The sequence below is a fragment of the Pyrus communis genome, chromosome 15 (assembly GCF_041283825.1).
Source record: "Pyrus communis isolate YQ-2024b chromosome 15, ASM4128382v1, whole genome shotgun sequence".
NCBI classification, from domain to species: domain Eukaryota; kingdom Viridiplantae; phylum Streptophyta; class Magnoliopsida; order Rosales; family Rosaceae; genus Pyrus; species Pyrus communis.
The window spans coordinates 39,126,642-39,147,934 of record NC_142579.1 but is presented as its reverse complement, the minus strand read 5'-3'; positions in this window follow the sequence as shown (position 1 = coordinate 39,147,934).

Sequence of the window (21,293 nt, the reverse complement as noted above, 5' to 3'; positions counted from 1 at the left end):
TAAGTTTAATCCAAGGAAACCAAGGAGAAGACCAAAATACAAAAAGAATAGTTGGCACCTTGGGAGGGATAGGTTGGATTCCTAGAGAAGAATGATACAAGCATCAAAATCCTGAGAATATCCAGGAATAAACTTCCCAACATGAACAATCCCATGATTGATAGACATGCAAAGACGATGAAAATAGATTGGGTGACCCTCAAAAATACACTCATTTCAAACTTTTCAAATAGCCGAAATAGTAAAAAGGCCCACAAAAATTCAGGAATTGTGCAAAAATTAGTATAAGTATAGCCTCTTAACAACTCATTTTAGTCAAACACTCTTATTAGATGTCGGATAGAGAAACACCTACTATATTTATTCTTCTTATTATATTTCGGAGGATTCCCAAAAGCAAGAAAAACCCAACTCCATCTCGTGTCCAAGTTTGCCAAGTGGTTAGCAGTTTATTCCGCTTTCTGTAAATTAATGTGACAAATCCAATTCCTGTCCAAAAAGTCTTTAGGCTAAACAAGGTCCTTGTCAAATAATATTTCTTGCAATATTATATTTGTCTCTCCAACAGAAATGGTTATGTCTCCTGCTGGTATGCAAACTGATTTATTCCCTCAAATGCTTCCATGTTCATGCATCAAAGGTTTGACTCGTACAGTTTGGTGGTTAACAAGCACGCATGGTCCGGTGTCTAAAACTGAACTAAAAACGTTTGGTTGATACGTCAATTAATTAGACAGGAAAGCTAGAAACCCCCTTATTTAAACATTCTGATTCTTATTTTCGCCACTCTTTCTCATTTTGCAATTTTACACGATAATTTGAATTGTTTATTTTTAGGTCAGCATTTTAGGATCAATCCTACTAAGAATCAATCAAATTTAAAATGGTTTAGCAATGAATCTGTTATGTAGAAATATGACTCCTTGAATTAATAAATAACAACAGTTACAATCTATATAGGGTTTGACATAAGAAATCCAAAATAAATACTACAATTAAAAAATGAAAACTGTTATTGACACTCCAATAATCTAATCGTACACTCCTTATAAGAGTATTTTCTTTCTAAATATAAAAAGTTAGGAGTGCACAATTAGAGTTAGTACCAATAACAATTCTCTTAGAAATTACATTTTTACAATTATGGAGAAGATTCCTGTTTAATTAATTATATTCTAAATAGATTATCAAATTAATAGATAAATCATATTATTCACGGGTTAATTACACTAACACCCCCCTGAGGTTTATCGTGTTTTCACAAAACCCCCTCATGATTGAAAAATAACACTAACACCCCTTGAGGTTCTATTTCACTTTCACATAACCCATTTAGGGCTAACATCACCTTAAAATAATTTCTTAAAGACAATTTTGCCCTAATTATTAATTACTTTATGAAAAATCCTTTATAAATAAATAGAATAAAAATTCAAATTAAAATCTTACATTAAACAATAAAAGGAAATAAAAGAAAATTGAAGAAATCTTGTTACCTTCTTCCTCTACGCTGTTAATTCATTTCCCAATCCTTTTTTCTTAATTGAAAGAACGCTAGCTGTAACATCCCACATCGCCCAGGGGAGTGATCCTTAAATGTATATTCTCATCCATACCTAGCACAAGGCCTTTTGGGAGCTCATTGGTTTCGGGTTTCGTAGGAACTCTGAAGTTAAGCGAGAAGGGAGCTAGAGTAATCCTATGATGGGTGACCCACTGGGAAGTTTCTCGTGAGTTCCCAAAAACAAAACCGTGAGGGAATGGTAAGCCCAAAGCGGACAATATCGTGCTACGGTGGTGGAGCAGGCCCAGGAAGTGGTCCTCCCCGGTTCGGGATGTGACAATTTGGTATCAGAGCCTAACCCTGGCCATGGTGTGCCGACGAGGATGTCGGGCCCCTAAGGGGGGTGGATTGTAACATCCCACATCGCCCAGGGGAGTGATCCTTAAATGTATATTCTCATCCCTACCTAGCACGAGGCTTTTTGGGAGCTCACTGGCTTCGGGTTCCGTAGGAACCCCGAAGTTAAGCGAGAAGGGGGCTAGAGCAATCCCAGGATGGGTGACCCACTGGGAAGTTGCTCGTGAGTTCCCAAAAACAAAACCGTGAGGGAATGGTAAGCCCAAAGCGGACAATATTATGCTACGGTGGTGGATCGGGCCCGGGAAGTGGTCCTCCCGGGTAGCATGAGGCCTTTTGGGAGCTCACTGGCTTTGGGTTCCGTAGGAACTCCGAAGTTAAGCGAGAAGGGGGCTAGAGCAATCCCATGATGGGTGACCCACTCGGAAGTTGCTCATGAGTTCGCAAAAACAAAACCGTGAGGGAATGGTAAGCCCAAAGCGGATAATATCGAGCTACGGTGGTGAAGCGGGCCCGGGAAGTGGTCCCCCCGGTCCAGGATGTGACACTAGCAGAACAAATCTTTCTCCTGTTAAATCCTTTGGGAGTTTTAGAGTATGAATATGGTCGGGTAATTTCTTCCAAGAAGCCAAATCAGGTACTCTTCTCCATGTTTGAAATCAAGGCTTTCTTCCATATCGTTTTCTCGTCGAAATTGGTTTCAATTTGGGTGAACAAGGAGTGAAGGAGGTTGACGAAGAGATAGAGGTGGCGATTTGAGGACAAGAACAGAAAGAAGAAAAAAAATTGAGAGAAAGATCCGAAGATGCATAGTGAAAGATTCGAAGAGGGTATGAAACTATGATTGGCCAAATAGTTAAAGTAGTTTTGTGTAATTTACCCAAAAAAATAAGTGAAAATATAGTAGTGAGACTCAAAACATTGTTAAAATGGGATTCCACCCTCAAGAATATAGCAAAAAGTATTACTATAATTTTCAAACTTCACGGTGAGGTGAAGGTGAAAATAAATAGTTTGAACGACAATTTATGTACAAATTTGTAAAAATTGACAATAAACCATGAGTGTTAACCCACGTTTTTTGTCAAAAACACAAATTTTTTATTTTTGCAAAATATTTTCCTTGAGCATTAAGAAAAAAATTATAAGGCATTTGGAAGCGGATTTACGATTTGTTGAGCAACAACTGTACACCTAGTAGACTATTTAAGTCGAAAACTAAAAAACTAAGTGAAAATATAGTAGTGAGGCCTAAAACATTGTTAAAATAGGGTTCCACCCTCAAGAATACTAACGGAAAGTATTACTTTAATTTTCTAACTTCACGTTGAAGCGAATCTGAAAATAAGTTGTTTGAACGACGATTTATCCATATCTCATCAATCCTGGCTAGCATATAAGTCGGAGTCACCTATAGTGACCTGTACGACTTATCCATATCTCATCAATCATGGCTAGCCAATTGCTCAATAAGTATACCTGCACACGAGTCGGAACCACCTAAAGTGGTCTGTACGACAGGACTGGGTGTAAATAAATACGCTCAAGTGCTACGATCACGTGAAGACTGTGCGAATAATCGCGGGTCACCTATGAGTCGGAACCACCTAAAGTGGTCTGTACGACAGGACTGTGCACCTACCTTGGATCCAAGGTGAGGGTAAGGTGCGGGAGGTGAACATCACGTGAAGGACTGTGCCCTGGCCACGGGCGGGAGCACTAACACCGGAGTGCAGGTTTATGAGCTCTCAATGCATCTCAATATAGCATGTGCAACTCATGGCAACCAGTACGACAGTATCGAAGTTGCCTAACACATAACTGTAGTCATGCTATAACGCAATCGATTCAACTAATACCATAAACTCACCTGAACTTACCTGGGTGTACTGAGTTCACCTTTGCACTTGAAAGCATTCCCAATAATTATATGCAAGTAATATACATATGGATATACCATGATGCAATCTAATACTCAACCATGTTGTAGCATTTTTAATTATAAATAATACGGTGTGAAGTGTACAATCAATAACGCCCTACTCCCGAACTACTTATTTTCAGGAATAATTATCCATGACAACCCAATTAACACTAATTTAACTAACTAATTCACAAAACTAAAACTTGCCTTTACCAATTTCCTTCGCATTACTCAATTTCCCAAGCAAGGCTTTTGTCTCAAATATATTATGGCTGCATCTAACGTCTCGTTAGACTGCCTACGTACCCTAAACAGGGATCAAGCCATTCGTAGTTCATATAGGTACTTCAAGCATTCACAATAATTATATGAAGGTAATATACCTAATCAATTTAAAAGTGTCGATAGAACTCTCAATAATATGTACGATGAAAAAGAAAAGATTCACTCACCTGGAGTCCACGCTATAATTCTCTAGCGCACGCATCGAGGCGTCCTGAATGATTGGTCCCTGTGACCAATTATCAAATCACATCTCAGAATTCTTATCTATAGAATACGTAATTCATATAAAACACAACCTCAAGGGCATTCTAAAATAGTTTGAGACCCATTGACCACATGTCAACAGTCGATCAAAGATCGACGGTAGGGTCTACAACCCTGTATAACTTGACCCGGAAGATCCGCATATCAGATTTCCAATCTGTAACTCCCAACGATCCACAATATGTTTCTAGAACAACATATTAAAATTTCATTACGATCCAACGGTCGGATCTCCGCCAATTGCCTAAAACAAGTGGTCGTGAACATTTATTTTACTAACTTACAAATCCAATTCAGGAAGATCCGTACGTCGGATTCCTGATCCATAAATTCCTATGATCTTTAAATATTACGTAATATAATGTATCCAATTTTGGTGACGATTCAACGGTCGGATCGTCGATTCACATTTTTATCAAGTAACGTATCGTAACAAATTGAGGTTCCAATGATCAACCTACGTCATTCAAATAACAAAACTGAATTCAAGACATTCGACATAGCCTAAAAATAGCACTGGCGGCCCACTGGCCACGCGCCGCCGCACGCGCAGCCGTGGGGGGCATTCGGCCGCCCCGACTCGCCGGAAAATCCAACTATTTCCAAAAATTCTCAAACTTCACAGAAATGAAGATCTCAGTGAGTGGAACAACTTTCATACCTGACACGAAGTCCAAAAGTGGACGGAAGATGGGTCAATTTTTCCCACAAAGCCGGCGGGTGCCTAAAACTTCCCGATGTCAATTCGTCTTCTACAGTGGTCCAACGGGGTCAAGGTTGGTTGGGTTTTTCTCCTGGGATCATGGGCTACAAAGCCCAAGTGGTGGCATCGGCCATCACTTTTCCGATTTGCCGGAAAATCAAAAAGGGTGCCCGGAACACCGTGAGAACCGCCAACTTTCGTGGCCTCAAACCACCACATACCTTGGTTAATCAAGGTGGTTCTTGGGTGGGTTTTGTAGAGGGGAATGAGAGCTTCAAGATGGTGGTGGTGGTGTCGAAAAACTCCACCGGAGTTGGCCGGAATCGACCTTGGAAAATGGGTGGTTGCGAGTTGGAAAAACCCACAGGAAAGCTGGGATTTTTTTTTTTTCTTCTTTCTATTTCTGATTGGGTCTCACCCTCTCCCTCTAATTTAATTGGTTCCTTCCTACTTGTGCCTAAAATCAGATTGGCCACTTTCCCACAAGGTGGGAATTCAAATAATTTATAACTAAACTTTAAATAGCCATTTTCAAACGTCCATAACTATACCGTTATAATCCGAACTCGCAAACGGCTTTCGCCTATGCGTTCACATCCACGAGTACTATGAGAATATGTTAAAAGAATAAGTTATACGTCTCTCTAGACGATGGTCAACATAAGTCAAAATCTTTGCCTCTATGGCATTTTCGTAAATTCACGCTTTTAAAATAAAATAAAAACGTAAAATTTGGAACGGGTTGTCACAACAGTGAAGCAAAGGTGAAAATAAAGAGTTTGAACGACGATTTATGTATGAATTTTAAAAACTAACAAAAAAGCGAGAGTGTTAACCCACTTTTTGTCAAAAATGCAAATTTTTTTTTTTGCGAAATATTTTTCACGAGCATTAAGAAAAATTTATAAGGCATTTAGAAGGAGATTTACGATTTATTGTGCATATTTAGTAGACTATTTAAGTCGAAAACTAAAAAAATGGGTGAAAGGTGTAGTAGGGAGGCCTAAAACATTGTTAAAATGGAGTTCCACCCTCAAGAACATAACAGAAAGTATTACTATAATTTTCAAACTTCACGGTTAGGCGTTTGAACGACGATTTATGTACGAATTTGTAAAAACCGACAAAAAACCGTGAGTGTTAACCTTTTTTTAATGCAAATATTATATTTTGTGAAATAATTTCCGTGAGCATTAAGGCAAATTTATAAGGCAGCTGGAAGCGGACTTAAGATTGTTTGAGCAACAAATGTATATTTAGTAGACTATTTTAAGTTGAAAACAAAAAAAAAAGTGAAAAATATAGTAGTGAGGCCCAAAATATTGTTAAAATTGGGCTGCACCCTCAAGAATATAACGGAAAGTATTACTATAATTTTCGAACATCATGGTGAGGCGAAGTTTAAAAGAAATAGTTTGACCCACGTTATTTTGTCAAAAATGTAAATTTTTTATTTTCGCAAAATGTTTTTTGTGAGCATTGAGGAAAATTTTATATGGCGTATGGAAGGGTATTTACGATTTATTAAGCAACAAGTGCATATTTAGTAGACTATTTAAGTCCAAAACTAAAAAATGGGTGAAAAATATAGTAGTGAGACCCAAAATATTGTTAAAATGGGGTTCCACCCTCAACAATATTAACGGAAAGTATTATTTTAATTTTCAAACTTCACAATGAGGCAAATGTAAAAATAAAGAGTTTGAACGATGATTTATGTACAAATTTGTAAAAACAGAGTAAAAATTGTCGGTGTGAACGAAATATTTTCCATGAGCATTAAGGAAATTTTATATGGCATTTGGAAGTGGATTTACAATTTATTGGGCATATTTAGTAGACTATTTAAGTCAAAAACTAAAAAAATGAGTGAAAAGTGTAGTAGTGAGGTCCAAAACATTGTTAGAATGGGGTTCCACCCTTAAGAACATAACAAGAAGTATTACTATAATTTTCAAACTTCACGATTAGGCGAAATTGAAAATAAATAGTCTGAACGATGATTTATGTCCGAATTTGTAGAAATCGACTAAAAACTATGAGTATTAACCCACGTTTTTTGTAAAAAAAAATGCAAATATTTATTTTTTGAAATATTTTCCGTGAGCATTAAGGAAAATTTTATAAGGTAGTTGGCAGCGGATTTATGATTTATTGAGCAACAAATGGATATTTAGTAGACTATTTAAGCGAAAACTAAAAAATTAAGTGAAAAATATAGTAGTAAGGCTCAAAACATTGTTAAAATTGGGTTCCTCCCTCCAGAATATTAACGGAAAGTATTACTTTATTTTTCAAACTTCACAGTGAGGTGACGGTGAAAATAAATAGTTTGAACGATGATTTATGTACGAATTTGTAAAAATCGACAAAAAACTGTGAGTGTTAACCTACATTTTTTTTGTCAAAAATGCAAATTTTTTATTTTCGCAAAATATTTTATGTGAGCATTAAGCAAAATTTATAAGGCATTTGGAAGTGGTTTTGCGATTTATTGAGCAACAATTGTGTATTTAGTAGACTATTTAAATCGAAAACAAAAAAAAAAGAAAAAAAAAGAGAAAAATATAATAGTAAGGCCCAAAACATTGTTAAAATGGGGTTCCACCATCAAGAATTTAACAAAAAGTATTACTATAATTTTCAAATCTCATGATAAGGCGAAGGTGAAAATAAATAGTTGATGGTGAAAATAAATAGTTTTAAGGACGATTTATGTACGAATTTGTGGAAACTGACTAAAAACCATGAGTGACCCATGTTTTTTTTGTCAAAAATGTAATTTTTTTTTTTTGTGAAATATTTTCCGTTAACATTAAGGAAAATTTGTAAGGCAGTTGGCAGCGCATTTATGATTTATTGAGCAACAAATATGTATTTAGTAGACTATTTAAGTTGAAAACTAAAAAAATAAGTGAAAAATATAGTAGTGAGGCCCAAGACATTGTTAAAATAGGGTGCACCATCAACTATATTAACGGAAAGTATTACTGTAATTTTCAAACTTTATTGTGAGGCGAAGGTGAAAATAAAGAGTTTGAACGACGTTTTATGTATGAATTTGTAAAAATCGAGTAAAAATCGTGAGTGTTAACCCACTTTTTTGTCAAAATGAAAATTTTTTATTTTCGCGAAATATTTTCCACGAGCATTAGGGAGAATTTATAAGACATTTAGAAGACTATTTAAGTCGAAAACTAAAAAATTGAGTGAAATGTGTAGTAGTGAGGCCCAAAACATTGTTAAAATGGGGTTCCACCCTCAAGAATATAACAAAAAGTATTACTATAATTTTCAATCTTCACGATTAGGTGAAGGTGAAAATAAATAGTTTGAACGACGATTTATGTACGAATTTGTAAAAACCTACTAAGAACCGTGAGTGTTAATCCACGTTTTTTGTCAAAAATGAAAATATTTTATTTTCTTGAAATATTTTTCGGTAAGCATTAAGGAAAATTTATAAGGTTGTTGGAAGCAAATTTACGATTTATTGAGCAACAAATGTATATTTAGTAGACTATTTAAGTCAAAAACAAAAAAAAAGTGAAAAATATAGTATTGAGGCCCAAAACATTGTTAAAATGGGGTTCCACCCTCAAGAATATAACGGAAAGTATTATTCTAATTTTCAAACATCAAGATGAGGCGAAGTGAAAAGAAATAGTTTGAACGGCAATTTATGTACGAATTTTTAAAACTGACTAAAAACCATGAGTGGTAACCCACGTTTTTTGTCAAAATTGCAAATTTTTTATTTTCGCAAAATATTTTTCGTGAGCATTATTAATGAAAATTTTATAAGGCATATGGAAGTGGATATATGATTTCTTGACCTACAAATATATATTTAGTAGACTTTTTTCGCGAAATATTTTCAGTGAGCATCAAGTAAAATTTTATAAGGCATGTGGAAGCAGATTTCCGATTTATTGAGTAACAATTGTATATTTTGTAGACTATTTAAGTCAAAAACTAAATAAATTAGTGAAAAATATAATAGTGAGGCCCAAAACATTGTTGAATGGGTTCCACCCTCAACAATATTAACGGAAAGTATTACTTTAATTTTCAAACTTCACAGTGAGTCGAAGGTGAAAATAAATAGTTTGAACGATGATTTATGTACGAGTTTGTAAAAGCCAACTAAAAACCATAAGTGTTAACCCACGTTTTTTTGTCAAAAATGCAAAGTTTTTATTTTTGTGAAATATTTTTCGTGAGCATTAAAGAAAATTTATAACACATTTTGAAGCGGTTTTATGGTTTTTGAGAAATAAATGTCTATTTAGTAGAATATTTAACGGCAAAAGCAAAAAAAAAAAAAGAGTGAAAAATGTAGTTGTGAGGCTCAAAACATTGTTAAAATCGGGTTCAACCCTCAAGAATATCAACGTCTTACCTTAATTTTCAAAACCTCATGGTGAGGCGAAGGTGAAAAGAAGTAGATTGTACTATGATTTATGTACGAATTTGCAAAACGGACTAAAAACGTGAGTAACCCACGTTTTTTTGTCAAAGATGCAAATTTTTTATTTTCGCAAAATATTTTCCATGACAATAATGGAAAACTTTGTAAGGAATGTGGAAGTGGATTTACGATGTATTGAACAACAAATGTATATTTAGTAGAATATTTAAGCTGAAAAATAAAAAATAAAAAGTGAAAAATATATTAGTGAGACCCAAAAATAAGGTTTTACCCTCAAGAATCTCAACGGAAAGTCTTATCTTAATTTTCAAAACTTCACGGTGAGGTGAAGGTGAAAATAAATAGATTGAACGGATTTAAATACGACTAGGCGAGGAATAGCGTGGTACCGATCTTTCCCAATTCCAATTTTTTTATTTATTTTCTGCTTTTTTGTTTTTTCCTTTGAGTTTTTTCTTCGTCCGTTACTTTATTTGAGTAACCACTATTAAATTCAAATATCTTTAAATTTAGGTTTTAAATCGTTGTAAATATGTATTATAATAGATAATAGATTTTGCACGGAAAAATATATTTTGAAGAATATGAGTTTAATAGTTTGTTGTTATGGTAAGAGAAATAAAACAAACATAAGAAAAAATAAATAAATAAAGAAAAAACTAAAAAGAAAAAATTGAAAAGGGAGATTCGGTTTGAAGGTAGCGTGTCGTACTAAGAACTGTTGCTAACACACTGGCAACAGATCATTGGACAATAGGTAGTCCGGTACTGATCGTATCCTTTTCTATTTCATTTATTTATTTTTTGCTTTTTTTATTGAATTTTCTTTTCTTCTTACTTTACTTTATGTAGATTCAATACCTTTTGATTTAGATTTATATCCCCATTTTTCGTACACCGGCTTACCTCTTTTTGTGTGCCCCAAGTGGCCTTAGTTTGTGCGGCAAATCCAGCCTCATTTTGTGTGCGACAGATCCAGTCTATTTTTGCGTGCGATAGACTATTTAAGTCGAACTAAAAAAATAATGAAAATATAGTAGTGAGGTTTAAAACATTGTTAAAATAGGGTTCCACCCTCAACAATATTAATGGAAAGTATTACTTTAATTTTCAAACTTCAAGGTGAGGCGACAGTGAAAATAAATATTTTGTACGACAATTTATATACAAATTTATAAAAACTTCAAGGTGAGGCGAGGGTGAAAATAAATAGTAGGTGAATGTGAAAATAAATAGATTGAATAATGATTTATGAACGAATTTGCAAAATCGACTAATTTTCTATCTATAATTCTATTTCGTGACTTGGTAAAATCATTAAAAAGAAAAAGAAAAGAAAGCTTTTTGAAGTCAATAAATTAAAAGATCATTTCGAATGGGCTTAGGTGAAAATAAATAGTTGCTTTATGTACGAATTTGTAAAAACTGACAATAAACCGTGAGTTAGCCACATTTTTCGCCAAAAAAAGCAAATTTTGTATTTTCGCAAAATATTTTCCGTGAGCATTAAGAAAAAATTATATGGCATTTGGCAGTGGATTTGTGATTTATTGAGCAACAAATGTATATTTATTAGGTTATTTAAGTCAAAAATTAAAAAAATAAGTAAAAAATATAGTAGTGAGGCCCAAAACATTGTTAAATTAGGTTCCACACTCAAGAATATTAATGGAAAGTATTAATTTAATTTTCTAACTTCACATTGAAGCGAATCTGAAAATAAATTGTTTGAACGGCAATTTATGTATGAATTTGTAAAAACCAACTAAAAATTGTGAGTGTTAACTCATGTTTTTGTCAAAAACGCAAGTTTTTTATTTTTGTGAAACATTTTCCGTGAGCATTAAGAAAAAATTTATAAGGCATTTGGAAGCGGATTTACGATTTATTGAGCACCAAATGTATATTTAGTAGGTTATTTAAGTCGAAAACTTAAAAAATAAGCGGAAATATATAGTAGTTGTCACATCATGGCCCGGGCCTCCACCACAATCTGAGCTCGACTCCACCGTAACACGATATTGTCCGTTTTGGGCCCTGACCACGCCCTTACGGTTTTGTTTTTGGGAACTCACACGAGAACTTCCCAGTGGGTCACCCATCTTGGGATTGCTCTCGCGCGCTACTCGTTTAACTTCTGAGTTCTGATGAAACCCGAAGCCAGTGAGCTCCCAAAAGGCCTCATGCTAGGTAGGGATGGGAATATATATATAAGGATCATTCCCCTGGGCGATGTGGGATCTTACAATCCACCTCCCTTAGGGGCCCGACGTCCTTGTCGGCACACCACAGCCAGGTTTAGGCTCTGATACCAAATTGTCACATCACCGCCCGGGCCCCCACCACAACCTGGGCTCGACTCCACCGTAGCACGATATTGTCTGTTTTGGGCCCTGACCATGCCTTCACAATTTTGTTTTTGGGAACTCGCACGAAAACTTCCCAGTGCGTCACACATCCTGGGATTGCTCTCTCGCGCTACTCGCTTAACTTCAGAGTTCCAATGGAACCCAAAGCCAGTGAGCTCCCAAAAGGCCTCGTGCTAGGTAGGGATGGGATATACATATAAGGATTACTCCCCTGGGCGATGTGGGATCTTACAGTAGTGAGGCGCAAAACATTGTTAAAATGGGGTTCCCCCCTCAAGAATATAAAGAAAAATATTACTATAATTTTCAAACTTCACGGTGAGGCGAAGGTGAAAATAAATAGTTTGAACGACGATTAATGTACAAATTTGTAAAAACTGACTTAAAAGCGTGAGTGTTATCCCACGTTTTTTTGTCAAAAACGCAAATTTTTTATTTTTGCGATATATTTTTCGTGAGCATTAAGGAAAATTTATAAAGCATTTGGAAGCGGATTTACGGTTTATTAAGCAACATATGTATATTTAGTAGACTATTTAAGTTGAAGAAAAAAAAAAAGGCAAATTACACAAAACTACCTCAACTATTGGGCCAATCACAGTTCCATACCCCCATCTTTAAATATTTCAATGTCATACCTTATCTTCTAATTTGTTGCAATGTCATACCTTCTGTCAGTTTGTCTGTCAATTCCTCAGTTAAATGCTGACGTGGCTTCAGTCGGGGCCCACTCCCTATTAAAAATTTAATTAAATATTTAAAACTAATAAAATCATTTAATAATTTTTTTTATATGGGGGACACCCACCCCTACAAACCCACCACCCCTTCTTCCCCATCCACTCGTGTCCCCCAACCTTCCTTTACCACCAAAACCAAAACCCCACCGCCGTCATCTCCACCTTCCTCCCATGGTGCTCATCCCCCTCCCCCTCTTCCTACACACCCATCACCCTCACCAAATTAATCCTTGTAACCAATTTCAAACAAAATACCCCAATTCCACCCAAACCCTAACCTTAACCCTAAATTTCAATTTCTTAGCACTAATTATCCCCATATCAATGTCCACAATACCGCCACCGCCGTCTCCCACGGCCTCAGTCTCCACCACCATTGCCGTCATCCATGGTCCCAATCTCCGCCTCGCCTCCTGTCCTAAATTTCAAATTCACCTGTTTTGAAGAAAGCTTCGGGCTTTGCTCAAGGGTTTGTGGGTTTTGGCTTAGGGGGCGGGAGGTAGTTGTGCTTAGGTTTTGGGGTTAAAAGATAGCGGGTTTGATCAGGTTTTTCTGGGTTTTGGTTTGGGGTTCGGGAGAGGAGGCGGAGATGATGGCGAGAACCATTTGGGAATGGAGGCAAGATACGAGTTTGAGCTGGGTGGTGATTGGCAGATGAGTGCTGCGGTAGGGTGGTTCTGGTGTTGGGTTGGGGGAAGACGGGAGCAGGGAAGAAGTGTGAGGAGGATAAGGGGTGGGTCCCATATTTGTTTTATAAAATATTTAAATGATTTGATTTTTAATTTTTTTAATATTTAGTTAATTTTTTAATCTAGTTGGAATAGGAAGTGGGGCCCGTTTCAAGCCACATCAACATTTATTAGAGAAATTTACAGAAAACCTTACGAATGTCTGATATTGTAACAAATTCGTAAGATGAGGTATGACATTAAAATGTTTTAAAGATAGTGTATGAAACTATGATTGGCCTAATTCTTGAAGTAGTTTTGTGTAATTTACCCAAAAAAATAAGTGAAAATATAGTAGTGAGGTCCAAAACATTGTTAAAATGGGGTTCCACCCTCCAGAATATAACGGAAAGTATCACTATAATTTTCAAACTTCATGGTGAGGCGAAGGTGAAAATAAATAGTTTGAACGACGATTTATGTACGAATTTGTAAAAACTGACAATAGGGTTTTACCCTCAAGAATCTCAACGGAAAGTCTTACATTAATTTTCAAAACTTCACGGTGAGGCGAAAGTGAAAATAAATAGATTGAACGGTTTTAAATACGACTAGGCGAGGAATAGCATGATACTGATCTTTCCCAATTCCAATTTTTTTATTTATTTTGTGCTTTTTTTTTTCTTTTAAGTTTTTTCTTCGTACATTACTTTATTTGAGTAACCACTATTAAATTCAAATATCTTTAAATTTAGGTTTTAAATTGTTGTAAATATGTATTATAATAGATCTTGCATGGAAAATATATTTTGAAGAATATGAGTTTGATAGTTTGTTGTTATGGTAAGAGAAATAAAACAAACATAAGCAAAAAAAAAAAAAACAAAAATTTTTTTTAAAGGGGGATTCGGTATGAATTTAGCGAGTCGTACTAAGAGCTTTTGCTAACAAGCTGGTGATAGATCCTATACAATCGGTAGATAAGTACTGATCGTATCCTTTTATATTTCATTTATTTTTTTTTTGCTTTTTATATTGAATTTTCTTTTCTTCTTACTTTACTTTATGTAGATTCAAATACCTTTTGATTTAGATTTATATCCCCATTTTTCGTGCATCGGCTCACCTCGTTTTGTGTGCCCCAAGTGGCCTTAGTTTGCGCGGCAGATCTAGCCTCATTTTATGTGCAATAGATATAGTCTCTTTTGCATGCCAGAAGCCCGCCAATGTTTTCGATGAGTGAGGCCCGTCTCCCTTTCTGTTCGCCTTGGTTTGCCTCGTTCTGCGTGCACATAGTCTATCTCGTTTTGTGTGCATCAAGCCCATCTAATACCCACATTTTTTTTGTTAAAACTTCAAAAAAATTTATTTCACGAAATATTTTCCATGAGCATAAAAGAAAACTTTATAAGACATTTGGAAGTTCCTTTACGGTTTGGTGAGCAATAAAAGTATACTTAGTATAATATTTAAGTCGAAAACTAAGCAAATAAGTGAAAAATATAGTAGTGAAGCCCAAGACATTGTTAAAATGGGGTTCCACTCTCAAAAATATTAACAGAAAGTCTTACTTTAATTTTCAAAACTTCATGGTGCGGCAAAGGTGAAAATAAATAGTTTGAACAACGATTTATCTACGAATTTGTAAAAACCGACTAAAAACCGTGAGTGATAACTCACATTTTTTTGTGAAAAATGAAATTTTTTTATTTTTGCGAAGTATGTCCTGTGAACATTAAGGAAAACTTTGGGTTAATTACACTAACACCCTCTGAGGTTTATCGTGTTTTCACAAAACCCCCTCATGTTTGAAACATAACACTTACACCCCTTGATGTTCTAATTCACTTTCACATAACCCCTTTAGGGCTAACATCACCTTAAAATAATTTCTTAAAGACAATTTTGCCCTAATTATTAATTACTTTATGAAAAATCCTTGATAAATAAATAGAATAAAAATTAAAATTAAAATCTTACATTAAACAATAAAAGAAAATTGAAGAAATCTTGTTACCTTCTTCCTCTACACTGTTAATTCATATCCCAATCCTCTTTTCTTAATTGGAAAAACCCTAGCAGAACAAATCTTTCTCCTGTTAAATCCTTTGGGAGTTTCAGAGTATGAATGTGGTCGGGTAATTTCTTCCAAGAAGCCAAATCAGGTACTCTTCTCCATGTTTGAAATCAAGGCTTCCTTCCATATCGTTTTCTCGTTGAAATTGGTTTCAGTTTGGGTGAACAAGGAGTGAAGGAGGTTGACGAAGAGATGGAGGAGGTGGCGATTTAAGGACAAGAACAGAAAGAAAAAAAATTGAGAGAAAGATCTGAAGATGCATAGGTGGCTTTCTATTTTCAGTTTTTTTTTTTTTTTTTATGGTTAATGTATGATTTTGAAGTCCAACAAAAAAAAAATCTATTTTCTTTATATTGGTTATTATTATATGTATTTTTAAAAAGCCTTTTCTATTTTTTAAAGTAATTAATAATGGGGCAAATTTGTCTTTAAGAAACTATTTTAAGGTGATGTCAGCCCTGAAGGGGTTTTATGAAAGTGAATTAGAACCTTAAGGGGTGTTCGTGTTATGTTTCAAATGTGAGGGGGGTTTTGTGAAAACACGATAAACCTCAGGGTGTGTTAGTGTAATTAACCCTATTATTCACTTAAATAATAAAATTTTGACGATGTTAATCGAATGGTTAAATAATTTTTTGTTTAATCAAATTTTTGCAGAGTTAGTCATTAAAAATTGTACTAAAAAGTATACGGTGATCATTACGAAGACATTGTATAATGAGAATGAAGAACAAAAAAAGAAAAGAAAAAGAAGAAGAAATTAGGTATTGAAAATATTAGAAATATCAAGAAAATGATTGGCAAGTAAAAAAAATAAATGTTTTGACTGAAAAAATCATATGTAATAATTGAGGTACCTTGACGATGCTATCCCATGTCAACAATCATAATTATATATACCAATTAAGTCGAGCTGTTTTTTATTCACGATCCCATTCTGAGATGACAAATACATTATAAATTTAGTAGAAGACTGTATCATATGTATTATGTATATGTGTCTAACAAACCGTATCAAACAAATTCTCGTTGATCTTTCATCAACCGTATACATAATCATGGAATCTTTTAATATAGGCGCTTTAGTTTTGAATTTTTTATATCAAACATCCATGCCTTTTAGTGATTTGATTAAATTTTTTTTTGTCATAATTTTGGTGTTATATGCACATGATATTGTAACAAAATTCCTATAATCTAGTATTTTGATTACATTCTCATCCATAGAGATAATTCTAAAAAAAAAAAATTAAGTTGATTAGATTCAATTTATTTTCATAATAATGTAAGAACCCGTGTTTTTTATTTTGTTAGATTTATGTGAAGGTTTAAATTAGGAAGTGGGATCCTTCCCCACTGTCGTCAATCCGTCTTTCCATACCACAATTTCCTTCTTCTACAAACATCATCATGACTCTTCTATCTTTTCAACAACATCATCATTATATTAATACTTTTCTTTCCTCCATTATTTTGTTCTTTGAAAGAATTTTGTAATAATTACTCGTAGAAGAGTAGATAGGTTGTATTGTTTTGAGCTAGTGACATAGAATGCTAAGAGTAGATTTTGAAGTAAAGTTTAGTAAATTTTGAGAACGAAACTTTTTTAAGAAGACTAAATTGTGAGAATCCGTGTTTTTTTTGTTAGATTTCTGTGAAGTTTTAAATTAGGAAGTGGGATCCTTCCCCACTGTCGTCAATCCGTCTCTCCTTACCACAATTTCCTTTTTCTACAAACATACCCTTTTATCTTTTCAGCATCATCATTATATTAATATTTTTGGATTTTTTTATTAGCATCCCACGTATTGTTGAATGCACCTCATAAAAAATTTAATATTAAATTACTTATGTATTCTACTATGCAATGATAATTTTGACCTTATTAAGTTTAAAAAAATTAAGAAATTTTCAAATACACCCCACATCACTTTTAACGTATTATTTATCTTCTTCAATTATCAAAACCATCACACCCTCCATTATCCTAACTAATGAAACTACAAACACATTGATTGAGAAAACCCTAATAAAATGTCTATGAATATGCCAATGCTATTGGTCACTGTGACTGCAAGAAATTATTTTCCCTCCAACCACACATTATATCACATCCCGGCATTTAATATGTCGAAAAACTTCAGAACTTATGCCCTTAAAACAGCTCTGTGAATTGCAATACCAACAGCTTGAAACTTTCGATAATTCTTTTTTATGTTTTTTTGTTATAGAAAAGTTACCTAAGATCTTGAGTTTGGAAGTGACATAGGATTTTCCAATCTGCACAAAGATTAAAAAAAAAAAAAAAAATTAAGATAAGTGTTAGCGTCCAAAGTTGTTAATGATAATATGCTATCAAGCTGGAAACGAAAAACAAGTCAATCATATAAGTAACTAGCCTGGGAACAGCAGGGTATCTAGATTCAATCCATCAAAACAAAAAATGAGTATTATAAAATTTCAAGAAATTGGGGTGTATATAGAAATATTATGTGTGTTTTGAGAATGTGGGGAGTGAGAGTATTATGAAGAGGTATGTGGGGTGTATAAAGATAATTTTTAATTGAAAAAGTAAATGTGGGGTGTATTAAGCATGTAGGGTTTATTCAACAATTTGTGAGGTGTTAATATAATAAGCCAATACTTTTCTTTCCTCCACCATTTTTGTACTCTTTAAGGATTTTGTAATAATTACTTGTATAAGAGAAGTTTTTATTTTTCGTTTTTACTTTTTTACTTTTTTACTTTTTGGCTTCGTTATAGTTTGGGTGATGACCATCACATCTTGATTCGGATGTTTAGGTAGACATTACAGATTGTGGTGTAACAATAATGCTACAATTTAGCAATAATTATCTACAATTTAAGATATTTTCTTTCCAAAATAGTTTAAAATATTTTTAAATCCCACAAAATCAAACATACCGAAATAAGTTTTTCTTTTAGTACGTTAAGAGAAAATATGATTGAGAATAATATAAACGTACCAATACACAATGAGTACAAAATTAAACGTACCAAAATAAAAATAATGTACCAATATTAACAATATGTATCAAATCATATGTACCAAAATTACAAATAAACGTACCAATGAATGATTTTTGTAAATTCAAACGTATCTGCAGATAATATATACGTAATGTATTGTACCTAATAATAATTCGTCAACAACTATACTTAAAAAAACAGCAAAAAAAAAATCACAAAAAATTTGAAAAATTTACACAGAGCTTTTATGTTGATCACCAACTATTTGAAAGAAAAATAAAACCATTTGGAAAAAGAAATAATATTAAATGTTTGCATAACACAAAAAAAAAAAAAAAAAAAAAAACTGTGATTTAAAAAACATATCTGGAAGAGGCGAAAATATAGTTTAATTACTAATATCTCTATTAAATAAGGAAAAGTGCATCATGCAGATAAAAGGATAAATTCAAAAATTATTTTAATTTTAAAAAAATATAATAATGACATGTAATTTGGCTTGATATGGTTATTGGTCAAAACATTTTAATCAAATTTAAAAAAAAACATAGATATTTAATTTAAATGATATAAATAAACGGTAGAAGATTCTAATTTTCCCCATAATCATCAAAGTAACCTAATAGGGAAAACATATCCCTGAAAAATATTGGTTTGTTTAGCAGAATGTTGCTTTTGTTTAAGGACAAGGATTGTCTGCACTCCCGTGCCCTCTTGTTTTGTGTAGTCACGGTTAAATCACGTCAATATTTTATATTATTTTTTTATAAAGATAATAAGATAAAAATGATAGTAATATAAAATGTTGACGTAATTTAACCGTAACCACACAAATAAAAGAACACGGAAGAACACCGAAAATGGAAGGAAAGACAATTCTTGTCCTTTGTTTAAAGCTAAGGACCTCAACAATTTGTGTGGAGAATATTGTTTCTTTACATTTATTTATTTATTTGGGTAGCACCGAAAGAGAATGAACTGATTCGAGCAGCCATTTGAATTCTAACTAAAAGCTTGTCATCATTATTTAATTTTAAACGTTTCAAAAGTCATAATCCATAGTTTATTTTTTCTTTTGAAAAGGATAAAAATTACAAAGAAAATCTATGCAGATCTATTAAACTATACAATATATATGGCATGAAGGAAGGTACTGTTAACGACATAAAGAAGAGAGCTTTAACGAAAAACTCTCAATACTGTTCACTTTAACGAAAAATCACATTTTTACACTAAAAAGTCAATCCTGGTACTATTTATTTTACCATTTATTTTATCCTTATTAAAACTCAAAATTTTCAAATCATTTTTATTAGTTTTCCTAATAAAGAAACCAGAGATGATATCTTGTAGAAGACGAAATGAAGAATTGTAACAGAGAGAAATAAAGAGACAAGTGAAGAATTTGGAACTTTGTTATTTTTACTGAATAATTACAATGAGTTGTACATTCTGTATACATAGCTCAGAGAGCTTTCATAAACTCTAAACAAAAGCTTATTAACAAACTAACTATTATAACCATTGCACCTGACTCGATACTGTTATAACAGACTTCTAACAGATTAACTATGGTGAGATGGCATATGAGTTGACAGTCAACTATAGTCAACAGGTAGTTTACTCGTCCATAAGTACGTTGAAAAATAAAACTGAAGATCAATCGAAAAAGTGGCAATCAAATAGTATAATAGATATATTTGACTGCAAGAAATATTATGCACACTAGTAAAAAAGTGGATAACAGGTTTACCCTAAATATAAGGGATTATATTTTGCAAGTTGTAACCAAGACATATTCTGATGGTATTATCCGTCTAATAAATATTTATCACGTTTTCAAAAAGTAAATCGCTTAACGTGTCACATGATATCTTTATTTACAAAAGAGGATCTCCTGGATGAGATAATGACAAGATATCAGTGTGGCTGTTTATGCCAAAAGATTCTTTCTTTTTGCACGTGTATTATTCAAGCTTTTGCTTCTGGATGTTCAGGTCCTTTGTTAAAGTGAAATAAATAGGAATTGAAACTCTGCTGGCCCATCCTTCAGCCTTCAGGTTCCAGATGAGATAATATAATTAAAAGTAAAAATATGATGAAAATATAAATAGAAAACTTTATTTTAACCCTTGACAAAGATGATTTTTAAATTAAAATCATGAGTAAGATCAAAATTTAATTTTAGTCCATTGATACATTAATAACCTCATCAATGAGGTTTTTAACTTTAATCCTTCAAGAATATTGAAATTTAAAATAAACTTGGTGTTAGATTACATATTGATTATAATCCCTTTATGTGTCCTTAATTCAAAATAATTAATGTTTATTTAATATCTCCCATTAAATATATTTAAATATTTATTAACATACAAATTTTAATTTATTTTTTGACCAAAAAAGAGTTTCTAATTTATTAATTTTATTTAACATTATTCAAACTTGAAAGACTCAATTAATGTACCTAAATGTTAGTACCGAAATGTATTATATTGAACTAATGTATTTAAATGTTAGTACCGAAATATATGCACTGAAATGTATTATATTACATTAATGTACCTGAATGTATGTACCAAACTGTATGCACTGAAATGTTAATACTGTAATGTATTATATGGAATTAATGTACCTAAATGTTTGTATCGAAATGTATGTACCGAAATATGTGTACCTAAATATATGCATCGAAATGTATTATAATGAATTTAATGTACCTAAATGAAGAAGACAAAGTACATCGAAATATATTGTATAACAAAAATTAGTTTATCTAAATGTTTACAACAAAATATATTACGATAAATGAAATGAAAATGAAAATTATAATGAAATAAAATTAATACATTAAAAATTAGGAAGAAAAAGAGAAATAATTAAAAAATCAAAATGTAATTAATAAATAGAAAACTTCATTTTAATCCTTGGCAAAGATGATTTTTAGATTAAAGCCATGAGTAAGATCAAAATCTAATT